The sequence below is a fragment of the Siphateles boraxobius genome, unplaced genomic scaffold (assembly GCF_051911475.1).
Source record: "Siphateles boraxobius isolate OS27281-9 unplaced genomic scaffold, OSU_SipBor_1 130, whole genome shotgun sequence".
In the NCBI taxonomy this organism is placed as follows: Eukaryota; Metazoa; Chordata; class Actinopteri; order Cypriniformes; family Leuciscidae; genus Siphateles; species Siphateles boraxobius.
The window spans coordinates 6,819,074-6,838,127 of NW_027508734.1; the positions used below are offsets into that span (position 1 = coordinate 6,819,074).

The 19,054-nt window shown below is 37.3% G+C and overlaps 1 protein-coding gene across 2 annotated transcripts in view; it reads left to right on the plus strand.

The window, feature by feature from the left end:
• Nucleotides 1-19,054, plus strand: part of nlgn2a (neuroligin 2a) — a 266,646-nt gene that overhangs the window by 178,640 nt on the left and 68,952 nt on the right. The gene's annotated exons all lie outside the window — the stretch shown is intronic.

Below are 19,054 nucleotides of genomic sequence, written 5' to 3' on the forward strand. Positions count from 1 at the left end.
GTTACAGGCATCAGAACCGCGTCACCTCACAGCAGATCTGTGTGTGTGTGACGAAAGGATTCTTGTCACTGTTTGACTCCTTTACACATTTTATAAGCTCTTCACGAGTTCACAGAGTTCATTTGGTGGCAACTGGGTTCGGATGGAAACACTCACAGTTATTCAAATGAACCGCACTAACAGAGCAATCGCACCAGGGTTCGTTTTGATCCAACCAAACATGACAAGTGTGAACACATCCTTTGTGTTTATCTACGATTAGGCTGTACATGTATCTACTCTTATTTATGTACTTTTTAAACGTGTGTGCACACATCTTTGGGATTCAGTTTAGTGAATTAGTTCATTGGGACTGTTCATGTGAATCAAGTGGTTCATGATGTGTGAATCAATTCATGTAGAACAAGCATAACATTTGTCTAAACGAACCAATTCACTGATTCACTGTATGGGCGATGACTAGAAATTATGTGGAGAAGGGGGAATGAGATGTATTTTGAGAAATATATTGATTTGAACCCAGTATATTATGGCTTGTGCATTAACTGCAAGGCAATGTTTTCAACTACAACATTAATGTGGGGTCACTTTTAGCAGCCTGGTCAAGATAGTTAACTTTTAGTTAATGGTTAAATCTCGGTGAATTGCATCATTGATTTTCTATAGAAAAGAGTAACACCGAATCCCACAGTGCACCAACTACAGGCTAAAGGTCAATTTCTGCTTAATTGCTCTTAATATATGAGTCACTTAAAGTGAATCCTGGATCAGAATGGCTCTTCAGGGAACCTAACTGCTATTGTCATTAGTCCGAGTTTCTTCATTAGTTTTGACCGCAAAGCTGAATGCGAATAGTTAGGGAAGTAGTCAGGGGTAATATGAGGTCTTACAAGAGTGTTTTTGAGTTATACGCTCTAAATCTTTCTCATTTCCTCTCTCTTTCTTTCTTTTATTATTTTACAAGAGTGAAATATTGAAGAGTGATACATTCGTGCAGATTAGCGTTGGCTCTGACAGTTTTATTGGGTCATGGCAGTTAGAAATATATTTTTCCATTTCTTACTTTAACACTGCCCAGAGCGGGATAAGGCGGCCTTTAGATTTGTGCTTAATGTAAAAATTAAAAAAACGAAAAGGGAATAAAAAAGAAAGGCACTTGCGATGTTCAAAGCATTACTACTAAACTGCAAAATAGTTGGTGCCAGTTTGTATTTGTAATGCTTGTAATATATACAGATCCAGCTGAAGGGATGCAGGCTGACTCAGATTCTTCGAAGGCCCTCGGAGTGGCTTTCTCTGGCGTATTAGTGCCTTATGTACTTGGATTCGAAGCTTAGTGCAGATAGCGAAGCTTAGAGATGTCAGCCTCTCGGCTCTGTTCTTTCTGCCATGCAAAAGAGAGTGCTTATATTTGTTTGTGAATGTCTTTCTCTCACTGTCTGTTTGTCTTCTCATAGACTCAAGACTTTCCCCCTCTAGATATAATGCAAAGCGCAAGGAATTTAAATTGAGGCAGAGAGAGAGAGTATGTGTTTCTAAATTATTGATGAAAATGTCTTTCTGGTGTGATGAGCAGTGAAGACGCAGTGGCCTCAGCGGTGACCTGTTAATTCAAAGATCCCCTGTTACGCTATTTTAAAGGCTCTTGATTTTGTTTTGGAGTCTCCTACAATATGTTTACATTAGGGCTGGGTAAAAATATCGATTCAGCCCACCGGCCAGTGGCGGCGCTGTGGGCAACACTCTAGCGAGAGCGTTCAGCATTGTACTAGACGCACTTTACCAAAACAGCAAGATGACGGACAGCAGCTGCACTCCGTTCAAGCCTGCACCACCAACCAGGGGGGCTGAAGATACCCCAAAATGTTCCTAAGCCCCCCTAAATGATAATAAGAACAACAATAAGTCTCCGGGAGTCTCCCGCATACTGATAGCGGCTCCCTGATGTCCGCAAATTAGTTCAAATCTCCCGGAATCTAGAGCTCGCGAGCTTCAAATCGCGTAGCGCGCGCACAGCGGAGAGTGAGAGAGCGAGAATCCTTGCGTGTGGGTGCAAATGTGCGCGCGTGTGCCTAACAAAGCGCATTTTTTATGAGTATGCACATTTGGTGCTTCTGTTTACATTTCTTTTATATGTATAGAATGTATAGGAAGAAAGAAATATACTTTCTACTACTTACAGTTACATGCACTTTAGAGGTGTGTTAATAAAGCAACTGTTTGTTACAGTTGTGGTTTGTATTCAACACATGTACAATATTGTACAGTTTGTTCTGCTAAATAAACCATGACAGGAAACATGCTGGGGTCAATTTGTTCTTAAACATTGGTAATACTGCACACATTATTTAAAAATATACTCAGGTACTTAAATACTTGTGTATTTACTTATTATTGAATCGATATCAAATCAATATCGAATCGAATCGAAGCCTCAAGAATTGAAATCGGATCGATTGTGAAATTCCTAACAATACCCAGCCCTAGTTTACATGCATCCAAGGTCAAAAAACACTTTAATTTCCTCATAATATACATTAAACATCACCACATTTCTCAAAGATTCCGTCTCTCTAAACCCCTCCTTTCTGAGAGTTTACTCTGCTCTGATTGGTCAGACGGCCCAGTCTGCTGTGATTGATCTATTATGCTATTTTAAAGGTTCTTGTTTTGTTTTAGACACAATGGCGTCAGATTTTACTGTATCGATTCCAGTGCGAGTCCTCGTTCTTTTGAAGTGCATCAAAGTGTATCTCAGCGCTGAAAACAGCGTCTTCTCGACATGAACAACACGAACCAAACTCTTCCAGTCTACAACTTCAGTGTTTGAGGGTCAAAGTAGACGCTGTTCACAGACAGTCAATGAAGACCATAGACTAGCATTATGCAAATTTGTTACATTGTTACGTAGTTTTATAACAGGAAGTGAGACTGGAATTACTGACGACTCATTTCGTCATTGCAGAATCGATTCTTTCTTTTAAAAAACAATATATTTGTCATGCAACTTTGCAGACCTTTTACATTCACAAACAGCTATATTACACAGGTAATATTTAAAAAAACAATAGGGGCACAAACTCAATGTGGAACTTTTTTTGTACTTGATAGTAGCTATAAGCTGTTTTCAAATGAGTAGCTTTTCCAGTTTTTCATACGCTTTCTTAAACAGTTCTCACTCTCATATGTAGTGTTGAGAAATCTGAATTTCTCTTTAGTTTAGCAAATCACTCAATTTGGTTCATGTAAATCAAGGTGATCGTGTAAATTAGGTGATTCTCTTTTTGTCTGAACAGACAGATTCACTAAAATCCATCACCGAATAATTTGAAGCTTTTAGCGCAATATTTAGGTAAACCTTGTTGGTCATCACATTTTTTAACTCAGTCACAGAATTTAGAGTGCTTTTTTAGTTTGATTAGTTGTGTTTAGCCTAAAATCATGCATTAAAGTGTAATACTGTCACCCTTATTGAGATCCCTAATGCATTTTGTGCCAGATCAATACCGCTCTGATCGTAATGATAAATTATATCATCTGAGATAATGTTACAAATGTTGAGGTTAGTTAGATTTTTATATAGGAAGGATGCATTAAACTGACAGTAAAGACATTTCTGTTACAAATAAATGCTGTTCTTTTCACTTTCTGTTCATTAAAAAATCTGAATAAATCAGCAGATTAGAATGATTTCTGAAGGGTCATGTGACACTGAAGACTGGAGTAATGATGCTGAAAATTCAGCTTTGATCACAGATGTAAATTATAGCACTTTTTCAAAAGGCAAGCTTTAATTGAAGTGACTATGCTTGAGTCGTGCAATACCTGGACCACAAGGACACCTGATGCATGCTAGTCTCCAAGCAGGAGAAACGTGTGTGTGTGCTGCAGGATTTACAGCTGCAGTGACAGGACACAATTAACATCAGCACATCTCATCATGCACTGGCCCTTCCTCTCCACTATCAGCTTCTATCATGAGCCTGCAATATGAGCACTGAGGCGATAGAACTGCAGATCCTCTATCATCTGAAATGAGGATGAGTGACGTGACTCAAACTATAATTTAGATAAAACCATTGGCCTGCTCACAGGCTGTCACTCGTTCAGACACAGATGCTTTGCTCATTAGAGTTATGGATTCAATTTACAGTCACACCACATCCAACTGAAAGAATTCAATTTCATTTGTAGACTTTAGGAAGATGCATAATTCATACCTTTAAAGGTTGTATAGTTGCAGGTCATTTGAAGGTTGTGTATGTCATTTTAAGATTTTATAAGCCATTGGATAGTATTTTTAATACACTAAGGTTTACAGATTTCAATGGTATAGAAAAATTGGTAACACTTTATTTTACAGTGTTCTTGTTACATATGTTACATGTAATTACCATAGTAATAACAGTAAATTATGCATAATTACACTCAACCAAATCCTAATCCTACCCTAACCCTATAGTAAGTACATGTAGTTGCTTAATATTACACTGTACTTAAATACTTAATTACACTGTAACAATGACACCTTAAAATAAAGTGTAACCGAAAAATTCTATTAAATTGAATTGAATAATTCTTACATGTTATTCATATTATAGATTAAGAATTTTAAATGAGTAAAAAAAACTAGAGCTCAATAAAACAGTTTGTATAAATCTGAATAGATTTAAATTTATGAATACGAATCACATAAATGAATGGTCCACTCCCTTGTTCCATTAAGATTTATACAAAATGTTTTATTAAGCTCTATTTTTTTACTCATTTAAAATTCTCAATTTGTAATCTGAATAATATGTAAAAAAATATATATATTCAATTCAGTTTGATGAAGTTTGGTGGAATTGAAATTTGCAAATCTTTAAAAAAGGCTTATTTCTTTGTTATTATTTTTTTGTGCACTAGATGCCAAAGATCTTATGTTACAGAAATTGGGTCTCATTCACTTGCCACGTGTACACATGGATTTGTGTGTGAAATCTGTGTACGAATATTTTTATGTATATGTATATATTTTTATATATATATATATATATATATATATATATATATATATATATATATATATAATATGATTCATCAAAAAAAATTACAAACATGTTTTAGGAACAACTGAAACCACACGTGCGCAAAAATCACATACTCTGTGTGGCCTTATAAATGTGTTAAGATGTAATTTTATACATATTTCATCCTGAATATATATCATTATTTTATACACGCATGTGCGTACGCACGTGTTGTGAATTAGGCGGAATTTTTTCGTCAGAAGTTCTCCTGTGCGTATACGGTAAATATGAATAATCCATGCAATTATTGTGTTATGGATTATTATATCACAAACTTTTGATTAATACGCTTTCACTCTATTCTGATATATCTTAAATAGCTGTATTCACATTGCATAGGCAGCACTTTAAAATTACAATGAGTCAATAAGAAAGTAATTGTTAACACTCTCCAAAAAGTTTCAATACGTAAACATTAGGTATTGTGAACTAGAATTTATTAAACTTGGTTAATGTTAATTTTACATTTACTAATAATTTTTTTAAATATTTTATATTAGGTAATGTAATATGAATGAACATGAATTTAAAAAAAAAAAAAATATATATATATATATATATAGATAGATAGATAGACAAGCCCCCAATTTATTATGTTCCTATATATATATATATATATATATATAGGAACATAATAAATTGGGGGCTTGTCTGGAATTTGAATCTGGGACCTTTTGCACCAGACCTAAATTAACTTATATTAAGAAATGCAGTAAAAAAAAATTTAAAAAATCATGCATTAACTAGTGGTTGCCAATTGAACCTTATAATAAAGTGTTACATAAAGTTATTTCAATTATATTCAGGCAGTCTCATACTTCAATCCCGGGTGAACGTCATTTTCATGGATTATGTTATATTTGATTGCATTTTAATGTCATTTTACTGACTTTATTCATTTGGTCTGGACTGTATTGTGCTATTCTATAATATGTGTGAAACATTGAAACTGCCAAAAGATACTCAAAATTTATTAGTTGAGTTGCACATCTAAAAGCTGAAAGAGCCTGTCTGACAGTGACAGAACTGTAAATCTCCCTTTAAATATTTGTACGTGTTTTATATATTTGAATTGGTTTCAACGACTGGCCCACAAGCTCAGTTTAGCTCATATTTATGTCTGAATGCTTGCTGTTGTTACCATGTGTCGGAAACCCTATTGGATCCAGTTTATCTAAACTACAGTTCATTATTTCTGTATAACCTGTCACATAATATATGTCATGCACAAACACACAGACACACACACAATGAAAGGGCTAGGGGGGAAAAGGGAAGATAGTTATAAATTCCTTATTTACACACACATTTTACTCTCTCTTTAGCTTTTCGGGTAGTTCTGCCTGACTTTTCTTACCCTGCTACAACACCAGCATTCACCATTGCCTTGACACAATCACTTGTTCATACATCTTTTTCCCTCTTGCTATACTCTGTTTTTTTTCTCTGGTGAGCTGCAGGTCGAAGTACCATCTTCATATTCCCCAACACAGTCATGTGCCCCCCCACCCCCACCCCCGTTACCGTGACAGTGGTTGCCATGGAGGTGATGATTTAGGCTTAACACTTGCACTGCATCTTTCTGGCTGACAGTGAAAACGGTGTCTCGACCCCAACCATCACACTGAAGTATATCTATACAAGAAACACATCTCTGAGATCGAGTAGATATTTGATTCTATGATTTCTCTCTTGTTCTTTGTTCATCTGCTGTTTTTCAGATCTTTCTCTCATTTCTGTTTATCTTTTGCTATTTCTCACTATAAACTTTGGTCTGGAGTGTATTCTGAAAAAGTTAATTCTGCTAAATATGTGATTGATATATCAGGTGCTCACAAAGTCATTAAGAGAGAGACAGAAAGAGAGATGGAGAAAATATCAAATGTAACAGTGATAATAAAGTGAGTGTTTTTGGAGGAGCAGAGTGGAAAAGAAGAGATTTAAAAGATATATTTATAGGGAGATATTTCTTTTAAACCATGGTAGTCTTTGAAGTATCATGCGGAGTATCATATTAAACACGTTAGTCATACAGTACTTTACAACGGATAAATTATAGTTCATTACTGGGATATTTTACAGTACTTTTTTCTAAGTATTGTACCTTCACACTATTTAAAAAAATAATCATAAGAGGATGAATCTCTTAGAAATCATTTTAGGGTCACATTTTACCATACAATCAAAGAAAAAAGAAAATAGATATACTTGCATTGTGGTTTTGTTATTCCCAAAAAGGAACTTCATTACCGTAAGGGACCCATAGAACACGTTTTTCCATTCAACTGCGCTACATTCCCATTGTTTTTCAGTGTAAACACGCAATAGATGGATGTATTTAACTGTTGCGCGTGCGTCTTTTCCATGACATGGTGTTCAAAAAATGTGCTTATGTTTAAATTGTTACATTTTTAAAGGAAATGTCTCTAGACCTTGTGTTATTGTTTTTCAGAAGTGTAAAAATCAGAAGTGTAGAAATACTGCCATTATGTATAAATATATATATATATTTTTACTGTAAATAATATAGCATTATTTTAAACAATATGTGATATATTATTTTAAACAAGATTTTCTTTTGCATCATGGTAATGACTACTGGGAGATTAAGCTGCACGATGAATCATTAAAAGATTGTGATCTTGATTCAAACACCCAGGTGATCGCATTCATTGTCAACGATTCGTCTATTTCTATTAAACCTTTGAAAAGTACGGTCACAGTGAACATTCAGATCTGTGTTGGCGCAGAGAGAGCAGTTGTCATGTATAGGTATGAAACAGCTTCACAAACAGTCTTTTCAACCACACAGTATCATTATGTCTGTGTTACAATGGTTCAGATTATCACAGAAGTACTGGGATAAAAGTTTACAGTTCGCATGTAAACACTGATGTCTGTGGTAGCAATCAACATAGAGTATACAACTTTTGAAAGAGACTTGACGCTTCAGATAAAGATTGTATAGATTACATCGTTACAGCGTGGTGACAAGTGACTTAAAATATTTATTTGGAATTGAATCCTTAATTTAAAGTCCCTGTAAAGGCAATTCTAAAAAAAAAATTCTAAAAACATTATAAATATTGGAATTTTTTAGTATTGCTAAAACATATTACAAAGACTGTGAACTGTGAAGTACTGAATTGTGGAGTTAGACCGTTAAACAGTTTTTCACCATTGCTGTGTTCCGGATTTTTTGGGCGGGGCTAAAACGGGGTCTTGATGACGCACTGCAGCCCCTTGAGCTCCTGGACACGCCCCTACTTGATGACGCACTGGAGCCTCTGAGCTCCTGGACACGCCCCTACTTGATGACGCACTGGAGCCTCTGAGCTCCTGGACACGCCCCTACTTGATGACGCACTGGAGCCTCTGAGCTCCTGGACACGCCCCTACTTGATGACGCACTGGAGCCTCTGAGCTCCTGGACACGCCCCTACTTGATGACGCACTGGAGCCTCTGAGCTCCTGGACACGCCCCTACTTGATGACGCACTGGAGCCTCTGAGCTCCTGGACACGCCCCTACTTGATGACGCACTGGAGCCTCTGAGCTCCTGGACACGCCCCTACTTGATGACGCACTGGAGCCTCTGAGCTCCTGGACACGCCCCTACTTGATGACGCACTGGAGCCTCTGAGGCTGGCCCCTCCCCTAACAATTCAGCACATTCACATCAGTTTGCCGCTCAATCGCGAGTTACTGTCAGTACTATTAGTTACTACAGCCTACAGTTTGCTAGCTAGCTATGCCTCTGTCGCGGAAATACATACTACCTGGATGCGGTCACATACAAAACAGATCGGTGTCCTTATTTACATATCCGAAAAAACTATCACATCAAGAAGAGGTGGATTAATTTTGTGAAGAGACACCTTGATGGAGAGCTGAAGATCACAGCCCAAACCCGCCTCTGTAGTGATCATTTTACATGGGTTAGTTTTATAAACTTTCAACGGAGACATCTGGGATTCACTGCTAATCCGCTGTTACTGGTGAATGGGGCCGAACCGACTATCTCCCGCCTCGGCCATCACCCTCGCGCCGACAACTGGTGCCATCATCAGCAGTGCATGCCCACCAATGAGTGTAAGTTGCCTTGTGTGCTTATGTTATATTAGTTGGTAGTCCACAGTAGGGCAACGGCAGCTTTCCCGCGAGTGGGCGTGGTTTCAGCGCAGCCAACGGACACGCCCCCGCCGTTTGAGAGCATTTTTTCAAGATTTTGATAGCTTATTTTATGTACTTGCCGGCTTTTTTTATCATGCAAATTTGGCTGGGTGGCTAATAACACATTTTTCTGTGGTGCAACAAAATTAAGAACACATGTGTGTTCAGCGTGTGTCCTGACAAGGTTGAGGGAGATATTAAGACGTGAACGAAGAGCCGAACTCCAAATCCTGACCGTCCGGGCAGTTTCCATAGCAACCCAAGGCAGAACAGATAAGCAGAAGCCTCTTGACTCCGAGTCTGTGGAAGAGATGGGGGGAAGTAAAAGAGTGAGACTCAAAGATCAGGCAGAAAAAATAATGAAGGAGACAGAAGATGGAAGGATGACATTAATAAGTTGTCTGATCTTGAAGCAGTTAGTTGCACAACTGCATACACACACACACACACACACACACACACACACACACATTACTGGTTATGCAAGAAACATGTTCATTTCTCTTCATTTGTTTCATCCATTTATTTAGTTGTTCCTTCTTTTTTTCCCTCATCAGAAATTTTCTTTCAGTCACACACTTGTTTGACACACCAATACTGTATTTTCCTCTCTCCCATTCCCTTCAGCCAGTTTTTGAAAAGATTAACGCCACTGATGGATGTATTACACCTTAGACACATTTCCTATAACTTCCTGAAAACTTACGGCTCCATTATAGTTGGAGATAAGTTTCCTCAAGCTTCTGACAGACAGGAGAGAATTCACTCGGATTTGAGCAACTTCGCTTCAAACAGCTGACACAACTTTTGTGCTTATAGAGCGAGTCTGTGTTCGGATGTTGGAGTTTTCCACCTGACAGGTGCTTTAACCTGTGGGAATTACAGACTTGGATTTTAAGTGGGTACAGAAGGACACACAGGCCCATATGTATCAGCCATCTCTTGAGTTTGACTGACGGTTGAATTCAGCTCTCTGTCGGATTGGGATTTTGCACATGTATTAGCATATAGAATAAACACAGATCCTAAAACAATACTCCAGCTCTGTTTTTATACTTATCATTTTGTCTCCGTTCTGTCAGTTCCTTCCATTACTCATCAGAAACTCTCAGAGTTATTCCATTTTTATTAAGACATACAAACTATTCATCAAGATATCAACGAATAGTTCTACATCATCTCCTCATAGGCTCCGCCCACTGGCGTTCAGACGCTTAACGTCTGACATTTTCCTATACTGGATGTGAGTGTCGCATCAAAAACATAGAACCCATTATAATCACTGACGCTGTCTACACTGATACAGTTATGTGTGTTCAGTTTCTGACGAACTCCACACACTTGAGTCTGTCGACAACAGGATTAATGGACGAGTGGAAGAACGTTCTCTTGGTTTAAACAGCTCATCTGTGTCTCAGAATGATCCAAGTGTCGGAAACAAGTGGATGGTTTATTTTAATGGCATTCCGGATTGCGTTGGAGGATAATATGTTTGTTCGGAGCATTTTGTTTTTGTAAACGAGGCACAGTGTAATGGAGAGTTCACAAAGAAACTTTTGTTGAAACATGAAGCAGCAACTGTATTGAATCTGACAGCAGATGCATCACAAACCAAATGTAAATGATTTCGTAATGCTTTGTCTGAAAATAACAGTTTTTCGCATATATTTTTGTGTGCAATAATAATTTACTTTTTCATGTCCATTTCATGACCAAAAAAATGGCTTAAAAATCTTTAAAAACACATCTATTAGCTTATTTCATGAAAAGAAATTAGTATTTGACTAGCTGATTATATTTTTTATATATAATTAATATTTTGTTACATTTCAATTAAAAATATTAAAAAAATTATGTTATATTATATTTGAAAATTATAATCATATGATCATTTCCCAGTTTACACTTGTATAAGGACAGTAAATGTTGAAGATAAGTCTCTTTTATTTATTTGTTTGTTTGTTCATTTGTTTGAACACAATTATTATGTTAGGGCTTCCATTGTGGTAAAGGGTAGAGTTTGTCTAGTTATGTTAGCACATGCATGTGTGCTGTAGGCTAATAGTTACTGCAAAATATTGTATTTTTCTGGATGTTTCAATTAATCCGAGTTATGTAACTCAGCAGAGTTTGCTTATTCAGTTAAATTTCCATTACAAGAAATTTAATTAAGTCAAACATTATTTTACATTAACATTAATGGAAGTCAAGTTGAAGAATCATCTATTAAGTGTGTGGAAATGTTTGCATCAATTTTATTAGGTTTGTTTAATTAAGAACAAATAATTTTTTGAGTGAAGGTATACACAACAGTCAACAGAACAGCCTAAGTCTATCACTTACAGCCCCTTTTTCATTTGCATTTAAATAAATATGGTTTCTGCCCAAGCTTTTGGAATTACTTTTCTTTATGAAGTTTCAGAATCCAGATTATGAATGGCTGTGGTCTGTGGCTGGATGTCCTCTATAGAAGTTAAGAGGTCTTGATGTTTCTCTATTCCCTTTCTAGTGCACACTGACTGGATTGTAGGCGACTATGGCCTCTGGCCAAATCCTTTCTGGACAGCAGAACTGGGCTCTTTTTCAGGATTCTTGCTGCTCTTTTCTTGTCGACTTGTCTCTTCTCTTTTCTGTGTGTGATGTGTTTGAATGTCTCGGTAGCATTTTAACCACATACACACGGGGCGGTATCTATGACATTGATAATGGCTGTCAGACTCATTTGCATAAGCTGAAGGACAGGTGGAGGATGTGACCACTGGCTAGTGTGACCAGATTGATTGACAGCTGAGGGCCGCCCCCTGCCCAACTAAAGATACAGGGATTCAAGATGAAGGGGGAAAGCGTTAATAAAATATTAATGTATTTGTGTGAAAGATAAGAAAGGAATTACAACACAAGGGGAATCGAAGAACAGGAGAGGAAGAAATAGGGATGAAATTTTCTCTTCTTTCCATTAAGTTGCATATGCTGAAAAAACATCAGAGAATCAGTAGACAATGTTTTATCAACGATATGTACAGTGACCACGATACAGTAATTGGAGACATAAAGTGATACTTCACCGCTAGCAAAATGGGCTTTCAATAAAACTTGCGGCCTATAGAGTAGAAAAGCGGAAAAAAATATCTGTGCTAGAGAAAACAGAGAACAAAAGCTGTTGTCTTCCTTTTGGATAAATAAGTAGTAAAACTTCAACACCCATAATGCACTGGGCATGTTGTCATCCAAGGCCACTCCCACCATCTGCTGTGGATAAGCTTACCACAGTCTAAGCAAACTTTTAGTCATAGTGATGTCGACTTGTGTTGATCCCGGGTCCAAGAATTCAAAGAGTAAACGTTTATCAGGAGTGAGTTTCTTTCGGTTTCCAGCAAAGGATCCAGACCGTTGAAGGCAGTGGCTAAAGACTGCAAAGAAACATTAATAAAAATAGAACATTGCTACAGAAAATCAGAAAAACCTCCTTGTTTGTAGTCACCTTAAAACTGGATGACAATGGATAGTGCTTTATGCCAAATCCAGGGGCAAAGCTGAAAGAAACTGTTGCTCTGTCAGTAAAACGCTGTGTCATAGAGGTCAGCAAGCTGTTGCCATAGTGTTCCATTTTTACCATAAAGCTGTTTAAAGAGACAAAGTACAATACAATTTTCAGTGATAAACCTGCTCTTACAATAACCGTTCTGTTAATAACCCTCTGTTGATCTGACATGTCCGTGGAAGGGGATACAAAAATGCAGAATTATAATCTGTAATTTTTACGAAAGCCCTGGAGCTGTCAAAAGTCTTTTGCTGACAGATAAATGTGAATTTCTCGATCCAGGTGACACAGAGAACGAGTAAACGTTGTCCATTTACATTTACTACCTACACTGTAACAGTACAAAACGGAGTTACACTTTAAGCAGCAGCTAGAATGTATGAATATCTTTGCCTTATAAATCAAGCAGCATTTCTTTAAAAGAAAAATAGCACTTTTTATGCAAAACTTTTGACAAAATACTGTCAAGCTCCACATTGACACAAAATCCCCATAAAAGTGCCATGACTCATGCTCTATATTCAAAGTTCCCTGAAACGTATGATATCTATATGATATTATTTTGAAGCTTTTTTGATATCAGACTTAGGAAAAGTTTCTATAGTTGTTAACACCTCTATAGTTAATGTATTTTCCTTGGACACATTTATGAACTTAAGGCTAACATCCAGAGTTTGTTTGTAAACGTACAGCGTTTTCTTTACTCAAGAAACACTATATATATGAAAAAAAATGAGCGCCTACATAGCTACAATGAACTTTATAACCTGTAAGTTTTGCTGATCAAAAACCTTGTAACTCCATTTGAGCTTGATTTTTGATAAAATATTAATACTATAATGACACATGCAAGTGTCTGACCTTATAAAGGCACAATATCAACTGTGAAAACAGTGTTTAATCATTTAAAAAATACAGTGTTTTTTCCATTTTCTGCAGAGAAGAGTTTATTGAGATTATTAAGAGTTTAAGGTTTCTACCCGTTCGGTGGTTGACGCATGACATTTCCATGATATTTTTATGAAGATTTTTGCTTGTTAATTATATGAATGTATAAGGGAGTGTATATGCGACATTAACCTTTTAATCACCTTTTGTCTGCACTGTGACAAAGTAATCTTAAAAAGTCCAAATATTCCATGTCAACTTCCCAAAAATATTTCATTTTCTCCACCCATTTAGATTTATAAACTGATCCGGAAATGTCGGTTTTCTCGTCCCTCAGTTTTTTTTGGGCCCTTTGCCTGTATATCCTCCATCTCTCTCTCTCTTTAAGGTCATGACTGTGGAGATCAGCTGTCGCCCCTCCCACAGCTTCCATTTTCCTCACATGCAAATTAAATCGGAAAGAACTGCACAAAGCCGCAATTACTGCAGGTTAAACACACACACACATACCGCATGGATGACTGATGGGAAGCAGCATATGGTGATAGAGGGGGTGGTTTAAGGTTCATTTCAGGCTGCAATTTGGTGTAATCAGGTTTGCATACGCCATATTGCGTGTGTTTAAACATGTACGGCTGCATACCCATGTGCCCTCGCGCACGTACCCTTCATTCGGTGCAAAATTTCACGTTTGCAAGCTGCTTCATGCTAATTAACTCATTAACTCATTAACCAATTAACTGGTGCATTCTGGGGAAGCAGCCCATTTCCTGTCAGCGTGTTTCTCAGGGGACGCTGATATCTCTGCCAGTCTCCTTTCATTCCACTGTCTGTGTTTAATAAACCTTACACACTCGGCTGAACAGAGACAAAGACCTCCATCGCTATTATCAGCACTTATTTATTCCAGCGATGCTTTTCCATGGAAGAAGGATTTTTTTGGGGGGGGGGGTTGGTGCTCAGCAAGGCGTTCTCCTCCAGACTGCACTAAAGTATCTAACAGCAGTAAGTCTTGGCAAGAAGTCGGAAACTAATGGAAGCCTTCGGAAGCTGCACACTTCTAGTGCTGAGCCAATCAGGTGTTCGGGAGCCCCCGTGTCCACGTGGGATTGGTCGGAACGGTGCTAGAAACACAAGTATATGATTTGAAATCAGCATGTGTTTGTTTTCCTCATCCTTAATGCAGACAGAGTAGCTTTTTTGCTAATGAATTCTAGCCTACGGCTTCTGCATACAAACAGTTTAAAGGAGACAGAGAACGGGTAGAATCAGCAATGAGATGTTTGGCTTTATAAGTCCGGTCCTATCTCATTTGTTTTCTTTATAATTCCTCTTCCTCTAATTGGGATTATTTAAACTGCCTCTGCTCGTCGTGAAGCTCTCAGAAAAGGGTTGTATTTGCTCACTAAAATGACAGGCAGCGGGTCTTAAATACTTGAACTGATAACGGATTATTTCACAGAAAACAGAGCAGAATAGTTACAGTCATTTATGTGTTGTTTACTTAATACTGATTTCAAACAAAACTATTTTTAAGTTTGTCTGTCATCTGTATCTATCCATCTATCTATCTATCCATCCGTCTATCATCTGTCCATCTATCCATCTGTCCATCTATCTGTCCATCTATCCATCTGCCTGTATTTGAATTTGAATTCTGCAACCCGTTTTCTACCTCATTAAAACCTCAATTAAAATTGATATTGAATTGGAATTTAAAAGGCATTCTAAATTCAATTTTGAATGGTGTTCAACCCTGGCACCATGACTTATGAGGGTCGCAAGCAGCATTTGATCCGTTTGCCGTCTAGGGCTGCATTTTATTGGAGAAGCCGCTTTATTTAGCTTTATTTAGAAGAGCACAGCAAATGAAAAAAAAAAAATAGTCAATCCAATCCAACGTATTTTTGTTTTATTTTGTTGGTTGATCAGTGTACAATATTCAAGTGTTCTAAATCAATTAACATGCAGCAAACTGTCTGCTTTATTCTCGAACGTTCCCCTCCACTGAGGGTAGCACACTGAGCTGTGTTTACTCATGAAAAGAAGTCATCATGTAATCACAGCCTTGTTCACACAATCAGTGTGAGTTAATTTCAACAATGAAAGCTTTATTAACTCAAAAATGACTGCCAACAGCATCGTAGCCATGAGTTCCCTGTCCACTGTGCCATTCTGTGCTGATTTGTTTGCCAAGGGCCCTGTTGGGTTATTCCTCGGTTTGTTTAAAAAAAAAAAAATTACAATAATGAATTAATAATGAATTAATATTTTATATTATCTTTGAATAATTAAAATTGAACACAAAAAGCATAAATGTTTGAGTATATATTTAAATTTGTAAGTATTTAAATTCGTTAAGCACCCCCTGTTTATTCTGCAATGGTTTGCTCTGTTTTACTATTGAACTGCCTTTAAAAGCCTTTACAAATTGCTTTTCCCTTTAAGAGCAAAAGAAATATGGAGTAACACAGTTTGTTTTGTTGTTTTTTTTACCTGAGTTTATTTTTGTTTATTTTCTTTGTGCAGAAACTTTTAGTAAACAATTGAAATCCAAGTCAATTCTTTGCATGAAAAGAATAACGAATAATTATTGCTGCTACACATGGTGTTTTCCAGTTTCAGTATGTGTGTGCGTACAGGTGTAGTTTATTAAAGATAAACATATTCCTCAAAGTGTGATAACCATAAAGTGACATTTTATCTTCATTTTGAACTGTAGTATCTAGAGCTTCCTATTTTGAAGCCTAATAAACTTCATTTTGTCAAGTCATCTTTATTTATGTAGTGCTTTATACAAGACAGACTGTTTTAAAGCAGCTTTACAGTGATCACCAAGAAAACAACAGAATCAATGATGCAAATAGAATTCAATTACTGTAAAGAAGCTCTAAAAAGACAATCGTGTCATTGTTCAGCTGAAGTTAGTTCAGTGTTGATTCAGTTCTGTGTGTGTGTGTGTGTGTGTGTGTGTGTGTGTGTGTGTGTGTGTGTGTGTGTGTGTGTGTGTGTGTGTGTGTGTGTGTGTGTGTGTGTGTGTGTGTGTGTGTGTGTGTGTGTGTGTGTGTGTGTGTGTGTGTGTGTGTGTGTGTGTGTTTGTTTTTGTGATTTGTGAGGACACAAATGTGTATAATGACATGGGTATTACACTGGTATTACAACTTGAACGTGATTTATGAGGACATTTCATGAGTCCTCATATTTCAAATGGCTTTAAAAACATACTAAGCAGTGTTTTATTAAAAATGTAAAAATGCAGAATGTCTCCTGTGACGGGTAGGTTTAGGGATAGGGGCAGTGTAGCGGGATAGAATATACAGTTTGTCCAGTATAAAAACTATTACGCCTATGGAATGTCCTCACAAATCACAAAAACAAACATGTGTGTGTGTGCGTGCGTGCGTGCGTGTGTGTAAATATCTTTATTTCTGAGGTTGTGTGTGTGTAAATATCTTTATTTCTGAGGTGCAGAAGTAATTTCTGATTTTTGGATTGATGAAAGGAAATTTGTAATATCTGAGTTAGATTAAAGTACATCTGAAAAGTCCACAAGCGTAACCTGAGATAAGAGACTTTGATAACTGGAGACACTGGAGTCCTGGCTGACTGTGTGTTTGTGTGAGCCCAATTAAGACACTCCTGCAAGCTGACAGTTTGGCTGCAGTCCTTGGATTGAGGAGTCTCAGCGTCTTTTCCTTCCCACTGGCGTTTGCTTTTGTTTAATCATTCTGGATTTGCACCAAATATTGAACTTCTCACGTGGAACTCGGGACCAGCAGAACAGTTACAGATCAAATCAAAGAAGTGCATGCAGCTTAAGATGCGTGGGACTGAAATACCTTCGAAGAAGGGAAGGAGCAAATTACAGAAATATTGCTTTGCATCTTCTTAGCTGTCTCATTTGATACATTTCATAACTATATGGCACTATGTGCTGTGCTGAAGTAAAGATGTAGCTTTACCTCATCTTTCTTCCGTCTCTCATTCTATACATATATACATTTGCACAATCAGTTTTTCATTTTCATTCAGTTTTGTCATATCAGTCTGTCATTCTCATTCGTATCTACACACCAGTTACATTTCATTAAGCATTTCGTTGCTTCACGCTGTATTTGCTTTCTAGCATACTTTTTAAATATGTATAAATTCATATGATGTATTATTCAATATGGAGCTGGGAGTTGGCACCAAGCACTTCACTTCAACAATACTGTTGAAATTACTCGTGTGAAGAAAATTACAGAGTGCATCAACCGAAAACTGTCACTCTAAACTAATGCTGTCATTTTGTGGGATTACCTTATGCTGAACCTGAATAGGTAATGCCTTTGGTGTCACTTTGTTTCAAAAAGTGTGGGACTGTTCACAGACATGCTGGTTGTGATGTCACAAAATGGCATATGAATATTAATTAGGCTATGCACAAATAATTTATTTTATTGTTTTGATAAATAGATACAAAATGTATTTTGGTTTCAATAGCACATCCAGTTAATTTTTAACATAAAACTTGATGGAGCAATCATTCCTGTCAACCATTTAAGGCAAGAAACCCCAGGTGAATAGGGTAACAATTAAATTACTAGAGACCACCATACTTCCTCAGTTGATTGATTACTTTAATAATTGCAAAAAAAAATTCTATAACAAGTTTTCTGAAATGTTATGTTTAAATATGCAAATGAGGCATTCTCTAATTAAATATGCACTAATATGCATACATTTCTAGAACAAAAATCTGAAAATTGAATAAAGCCAAGTTCAAACTTCTTGTTGTTTTTTTTATATATATATTAGAGTCCATAAATCAGAAAGTACTGTCAACAGCCAGAATAAAATAAATTTTCACCATTTTTAGAAATAAAATTTTATATGAACAACCCTCTGAAAAAACCTTCAAAATATAGATAAGTAGTAAAACGTCTCGGTTACGTATGTAACCCTAGTTCCCTGATAGGGAACGAGACGCTGCGTCAAACGCTGCGGGAACGCCCCTGCGTTGTGCGTCATGAAGCACGTATGGAATCAGCCCAATGGAGAGATGAAACGTCATAGGCGGGTGACGTCATCGACCAGGAAACTATAAAGCACCCCAAAAACACAAGCGCATTAGCTTCTGATAGGCTTGAAGGAAGCGCTAACGGGAGTGCCGGGAGTATGGCGGAGCGACGCAGCGTCTCGTTCCCTATCAGGGAACTAGGGTTACATACGTAACCGAGACGTTCCCTTTCAAGGGAACTTCGAGCTGCGTCAAACGCTGCGGGAACGCGAATACCCACGTCGCCATAGGACCAAATGACCGTCATGTGAGACTAGCGCACAGAGGACGAGAGCACCTGTGCCCCAGGGGTAGAGCTTAAGTCTAGGTCATAGAACT